The sequence below is a fragment of the Lingula anatina genome, chromosome 8, assembly GCF_051362555.1.
Source record: "Lingula anatina isolate TDL-2025a chromosome 8, LinAna3.0, whole genome shotgun sequence".
Taxonomy (NCBI): domain Eukaryota; kingdom Metazoa; phylum Brachiopoda; class Lingulata; order Lingulida; family Lingulidae; genus Lingula; species Lingula anatina.
The window spans coordinates 4,864,710-4,872,170 of NC_141774.1; positions in this window are offsets into that span (position 1 = coordinate 4,864,710).

Below are 7,461 nucleotides of genomic sequence, written 5' to 3' on the forward strand. Positions count from 1 at the left end.
TGTAATTCGGTGAAGCCAGACAAATCGATTTTGCCGACTTTTACACCGACTTCACGGGAATATGAACACTTTGCCAACGAGTTGGGACCCAAACGCAACATGTGTTTCATATCAACACAAAGCACATTTGTTTACCTTTCAGAATATATATAAAACGCTGGTGATATCAACATTGTAGCAATTTTGTTTAAATTGAAACACCCAAGTGTCACACGCTTCAAAAATGCGAGTGCTTGGCGTCGAGTTCACCTCTCGCTAAAAAAAGTGGACAAAGCTGAATTTTCAATATATATATACTGCCAGAGACCCAGTTTAACCAGCTTTCATGATTTAGCTTTTAAAACTTTGTACAATTTAAACTTCTTATAGAGATCTTCAAATAGAAAATTTGGGACACCTGAAACGGGACCGCATTTGCAATCACCCGCGTGGATAAATCTTCCATTTTACCGTTCTGAATCTATTTTTTATGACAACTAACCTTGAAATTCCGAATCCCTAGATATTCCCGCTTCTTTTTATATATCTATCGTTTAATCACATCAACTGTTGACAAAACTACACATGAAAATACGAAGAGCTCAAAAGTCGTAAATTTTCACTCGATTTTGCTGAAAGTAGTGCGAAGTAGTTGCTGAAAGTAGTGCGAGGGTCAAATATGGTGACCTAATAAAAAGCATGCCGTCTTATCCGCATATAGACACTGAATATATTCCCCGTACTATTCAAGTGGGTTGGTCATACTTGACCCTCGGACTTGTTGCCAACTGTTCTGAATGCGGCCTAAGCCTTTACATATGATGCAATGGGAACTGATTGGATATTTGCGCCAGATTGTTCAATTATAAATAAGGCAATGGTTATATTTAATCGATTCGATTTTAAAATGAGGGAGAGTGATCGTAAAATTGTTATCAAGAGAGAGATAGGCAAAAAGCTATCAGTCAACGATCAGTGAAGTTAATTCTAACTGTTCTAAACCGCATATGCAAACCATCCCAGCATTCCACTGACATCAAAGGGAAACCAATCATCAGATATTTGGTTTCTCTGAAGTACCCCTGGTACCAGTATCAATGTGTCGTGCTATGGTGAAACGTTATCTAACAGCCCAACACTCGTATTATTTATTTGGTGTAACATATTATATATCGAACCATTGATGTTTTCGTCACCTCAATATAGCTGGCTACTTCGCCGATCGTTTCATAACACGACAATGTTGAGGGTGCAGATCTTGGTGTGCGCTCGTAGTGATGAATTGTTTTCATGTTGATGGTGAGTGAACATTATCTCACTATATTTGTAGCTTACTTCTTAATTCTTGAGCCGACCTATTTTCTCAGAAAATTAAAGAACGAATATCCGGTCGCTGTGCAAGATGCAGTGCATGCACCAATGTTTGCAAAGTACTTCTGTTGTCAACGGACTGACACCAGTGTTGTGTCAGTCAGTGGCGCATGTTCATCCTTCTGTAGACTGCAATGGCCATGATCTATGATTTTAAAAGTTTTCGTGCCTATTTTATTCATATGTGACCGTATGGTGAGCAGGACGTTGTTTGAAAAGAAAATGCATTTGAGGTAGCTTTGAACATAAATGAATGCCTGTCGATTTTCATTCAAAATATTGGTTCGATTTTTACGGTAACAATCTCATGCAATATGTTTTTTTTTTTTATAAAACAAGATAATATTTTAAATGGAAGCACAGATGTCTACTAGCTATTATTTGTATGGTATTGTAATAATACCATGTAGCAGCAGGCAGGAAAAACACGCACATGTTGGTGTACAAAAGGTGTATACGTATATTCTAAAGCTTACAAGCTTTCTCTTCTCATGTCACATTACAATATTATGGCATATCATACATATTCTCTATGTTTTTCTCTGTAATTTTGCATTCCAAACAATACATCGATCTACAAAAGTTCATGTTGCTGGTGTGATGATTGACCAAAGTTCACAATTTCTATTAATGTTAGCTGTCTATTATCTCATCAGAGAGGAATGGCAACTAATATAGATTTCCATCATCCCATCATAAACGAATGGTAGCGAAATCTTTCTTGTTGCTATTTGTTACTTCTTGTTCATTGTACTCTTTTAAATATTTCCTATTCACTTTCTTCCTCACTGGCATGATTCATATTCGTCATTGCCTAAACTAATTAATAAATATTGTCCAATTATTTATAGCAACATTTGTTTAATTTAGGAGCACTGCCATTGCCACTATCGGTCTCTGAACGAAGAATTCCGTGTACAAGTAACGCTGATTGCGCATGCCCCAGCCACGCCCCTCCCCGGCCTCGGGGTTTTAATAAGTGCAGAGCGTTTTGCAACCATAGTTCTCATGGATTATATTGCAATGTGAATTACTACAAGAGATGATGAGTGAAGGAACTGCGTTGAAGACGATGACCTCAGTATAAAGCTAACAAATATTGGTAAAATAAAAAGTAATGAAGATACAGAAATATACTCAGTGGACAATGTCACATGCTACAAGTTTCAACTTCAAGATTTAATTAAAATTGAATTAATCTAGATTTTAAGGACAAAAAATGATATCATTGTTATAATCGTCCTTACGGGATTGACAGCCGGTTTACTGTGTATCTCACCTTTCCGGTGTCAAATTTATTTTGCATTAGAATAACATGATGGGTTTATAGTTCATAAAATGATGTGGAATCAAAACAAACTAACAAACAAACAAACAAGCATTACAGACGTTTTTAACAAAATCTCCACAGAAAATGCAAAAATTGTTTAGCAGGTAACGGCAGAACGTCCCAGGCTTGGTAGCATCCCCGTACGCTTTTGAAAATGTGTTATATAGATGCACAGCAAAGGACATTTCCTTTACTTTGCCTTTATCAAGGAAACATTTTCGTATAACGTAAGGGTACTCAATAGGATAAAAAAGATTGCCGATACAAACGTATGACTATGCGTGACTTATTTCTTGATACCGGGTACATCTTCAAAACTGTTGACGTCACACATCCACGTGCTATGTTTTCTCGCCTCGCGGGTGAGAATTTGCGGCCCATTTGCCCCCCAAACGCCCAGCCTATAGTTAATGAGGTATTATTTTATACACTCACGGATAAATGGACTGTGTTTATCAAATTTGAGAACAGCGGTATTTTAATGTTTTTTTTTCTGTTTTCCCATGCAGTAACATTATTCAAAACGTTTACACTCTTTACCAAAATAACGCCAGTGTCCATCTAAACGCCACCGTACAGATATAACAATAGCAACCTGATCAAGTTACTTTTGTTGGCATACCAATGGCCTTTTGAAATACGGGCATACTTTTCAAAAACACTTTCGAGCCACATGCGAAGGTCTCTGGTTCCAGATTTTCAGTGCGCCTGAGTAGGTATTCTAGAGTATAGTTCTCGAACTCTACTTGAAAACCTGCTTCATTGAACTCAGAAAACGCCTTCTGTGTCAAAACATTGCTTAGAATGAGCACTTTCGAGCTTGGATGGTGGTGAAATATACTCTCGAGTGAACGGCGGTTCCGCTTTGTCTGATTTTTTGTTGTGTACACCTGATAGAACACCGTTCAGTTGTTTCAATTTTTTTTAACTGCCTGGATTTTTTGAAGGGTGCGAACCCAAATGTTATCGCCGTTTCTCGTAATTTGCGAGATTTTCGTATCGCGTACCACAAGGAGGCTCGAAAGCGCGTGTAGATATCACGATTTGGGTTCATTTCCGGTTTGTTCCAATTTAAGTTGTCCAGGCTTCGGTAGGTTTCCATCCTGAGGTCTACAGTAACTGTGTGAAAAAGTTCTTTTAAGCCCTCAGTTTGACGCCTTCCACCTCCAGGTAAGATGTCAGTTTCTACAAAAACTACTGGAATCCCCATGGCAACGCAAGGAAGAGCGCAATGGATTCTCGGGGTTATAACTAATTTTACGCGTGAATAACTTTCCATCAAACTTTTTGCGGCTTCGTTGCGTGTTAATCTATTGAATTTATTCGAACTAGGCAAGTTATGGGTGACATTTATAGCTGTTATTCGTATTTGATATGGAGCAATTAATTCTAAAGCGCGTTTGTTCACATCGACGACAAATATACCCTCTCTTTTAATGGTGGGGTTGAGATTGCGCACTGGAAGTGTCAAACAGCCCGATTTATATACTGAGGAATTTTGGGATTTTAAGAAATTAAAAGTGACGTCATCAAGACACCCACAGGGCCATGTCTGCCCGTTTCAGTTAGTAATTTCTTCCAGAAATTCGATCCAAATTGCATTGAAAAAATCAAAGGGTTTAAATTAACCTTTGATGGCCGTCGTTATACCATCCATTAAGAAATATTGTGATTGCTTCATTGATATTATTGGTTTCGTGGGAAACAATGGACCCTCTTCTATACTGATCTTTTGTATCTCTTGTTTTAGATATGTAATTACCTGCAACATTTCGGACCATGTACAAATCCGGATTTATTGCCATTCCTTGACTTTCTCTTTTAGTGTTTTCCTCCAAAAAATTGTCAGTATTTTCGGACTGAGCAAATGTTTTTACTACACTGGGGACGCTCCAAGTATCCCTGTCCACAAATAGGTCAACAAAGGGAAGAAATTGTACCCCTGCTAGCGTGTGAATCTCATCGCCAACATTGATGTCTCTAGCCATCTTCACTCAATTGTCAAAAGTTAGGATCCCAAAGAGTTCATCTTGCAAAAAAAGGTATTACAGAATCTGCACCGCCCTTTTCAATCGGTCTCTTATCTACCTGACTTAGAACTTTTCATTTCAACAAGACTGAAGCAGTGTCCCAATTTTGGATTTGACTTCTACTGAGATTGCTGTATGCCAACTGAATTTCGGCCATGGCATTTTTGACGAACAATGAATGTCGTTCAAATCTGGATACGAAAAAGATGCCTTCAGTAGACATCCATTCCCCTGTGAAATATTCATCTGGTAAATTCAACGGCATTTTTCTTCTTACATCTATGTAAAGTTCACCATATTTCCACAGTACAAGCAAAACACTTATTTCATGTACGGATGCCATATTTACGACCCATGAACAATTTCAGAATGTCGGATCTAGAGACAAAATCGTCCTGCGGTGTGCCATGAGTTAATTCAGATAACAGTAAACGAAGTGCTGCTACGTGTTTCCACGACGTGCCGCCTATTTGATCTATACATCCACTGCCTCCACATAAAAATATAACGCTTTTCTTTGGATTTAACTAGAGAAAGGTATCTGTTTTATCCATAAACGCTTGTGGAATTGCGGCATAATGCGACCAGATCAAGACAAAGTGTGATGTCGTATTTTGATGTATGCCCAATCCATGTTCTACTGTAGTTAACGATTCCTCTTCATAGGGTGTTGATGTAGGAGATTTGGAGCTACTAGTTTTGGATGGCTTAATATCTGATTGCTTCTGTTAACTGGGAAAGAGGGCCCTTCTTATTCTTCTGGTGGATGGACGTAACGGACCCGTTCATAGCCAAAAAATTGCCAATTGTTTTAGCTTTGTCCACTGCTGACGACAGGACTGAATTGTCATATAAAGATATAATAATATAATAGTGACATTAAAAATGTAAGTAAATTTTCAGCCTTCAATACATGGACAATATTGAAAGCTGAACATTTACATTTCATTTATTTTATTTTCAAAACGCCAAATAGCTCATACTGACATACATTCAGTTGCTGGTGAATCCACCAGACACGTAATTAAAATTACAAATTAAATTCCGACTAAGATCTAAAAAAAAAAACAGGGTTTATATGTTGTTACTATCTAAATGGCGAATAATGCTTACTTTCAAAACCGTTCATGAATCGGAAGATGTAAATCAATGCCCCAGTCATTAACAGCAGCACAGGTAGACGGACTGCCCGCCTGCAACGCAGACATCTACGTAGACTGATCACCGTAGATCTCATCTGACCATACGCCATTGAGGGAGCCAAAGTAAGAAACCCAAGAGAAAAAAAGCATCAGATTAAATGACGTGCCTCGCCCATGGAGACACCTGCATGATGTGCATATTTAATTAGGGACGATGAAAAGCAATTTATGTTCCCATAATAAGGAAAATGTAAAACGGAATATATATACGGCGCTTTACTTGTAGCATAATTCACGCATTAATTATTTTGAACCAAAACTGCTGGTGAGACTGCTGTCGCCGAGCTGGGTAGACTGCTGCTGGGTAGACCGCTGTGACTAGAGCCGGTGAGAGAACCACTAATGGTGAGACTGCTGAAATCTAATATACGTCCCTGTCTTACCATAAATGATTCTTACAGACATTCAATTTGCTTTTAAATACAGCGATATCCTGGTACCTTATTTTGGTATTCTATGGCGGTCTCCATCAATATTTCTTCGTTTATAACTAAGTTATTTGGTTTGTACGGCAGCAATGCATCAAAAGAAAGAAGAGGATCGTGTCGAGCAATGATTCAAAAGTAGGAGACAATTAGTTACTTTTAAAACTGACTGAATGATATATAATTTATATGAGCTTACCAAACATACAGTAAGCAAGAAGGCATGGGAAACAACACAACTGAAGCATTTGCGGCAGTTTTATTTGCATGAAGTAGGATGACTTGTTTACAAGACAGCCATTCACTCCCTTATCACGACAAATGAGTACATACGAATATTAAGATATGTTAATGTAATCTGAATATTTAATAAGATTAATTAATTATTAATAAGATTAATTAAGTATTAAATAACATAAATGGTACATAACGAAGTGCCTCTGAAATATATCAGGCTTACTTACCATTAAATGGATTAACCAACACCTTGTATTATTCGAATTAAGAAAAAAAAGAAAACAATGATTCTAGGCGTACCTAAACGACACCAAGCCTTTCTTCTAACAAAAAAAAGTGTCTTATTAGTATTTGGATATAAAATATATATATATATATATATATATATATATATATATATATATATATATATATATATATTTCACCCCACCAGAAAATTATGAAATGAGTTCATAATGACCTTTAATACAAGCAAGGTAAAGTTTTTAGTTAATTTGAGAGGTAAATTATATTATATGAAATTGGTAAATAAGCAAGTTGCGACAGTTTTTTCTCCATATTTTATAATTTTTATTATTATTTTTTAATCTGCTAACTAATAATCAGTGGGAATAATATACAACTGCATATTAAAACGCAGTTGGGAAATATCTCCATAAGTCCGTTTTGTCCTGGCGTATCCCTGTAAATATAAGAGTAACATTTGATAAATACTTAAGCTCGGATTCCAAATACAATAAATGTAAAGCATAAAGGGAGACCAACGATTCCAAGAGATATAAGGAACTTTGTGTACATATGTAAATTTATGAAGTACTAGTTTCAAGAAGTGTTGGAAGTCACCATCATTAGTTTAACTGATTATTTTGTTTCTAACACTTAACCTC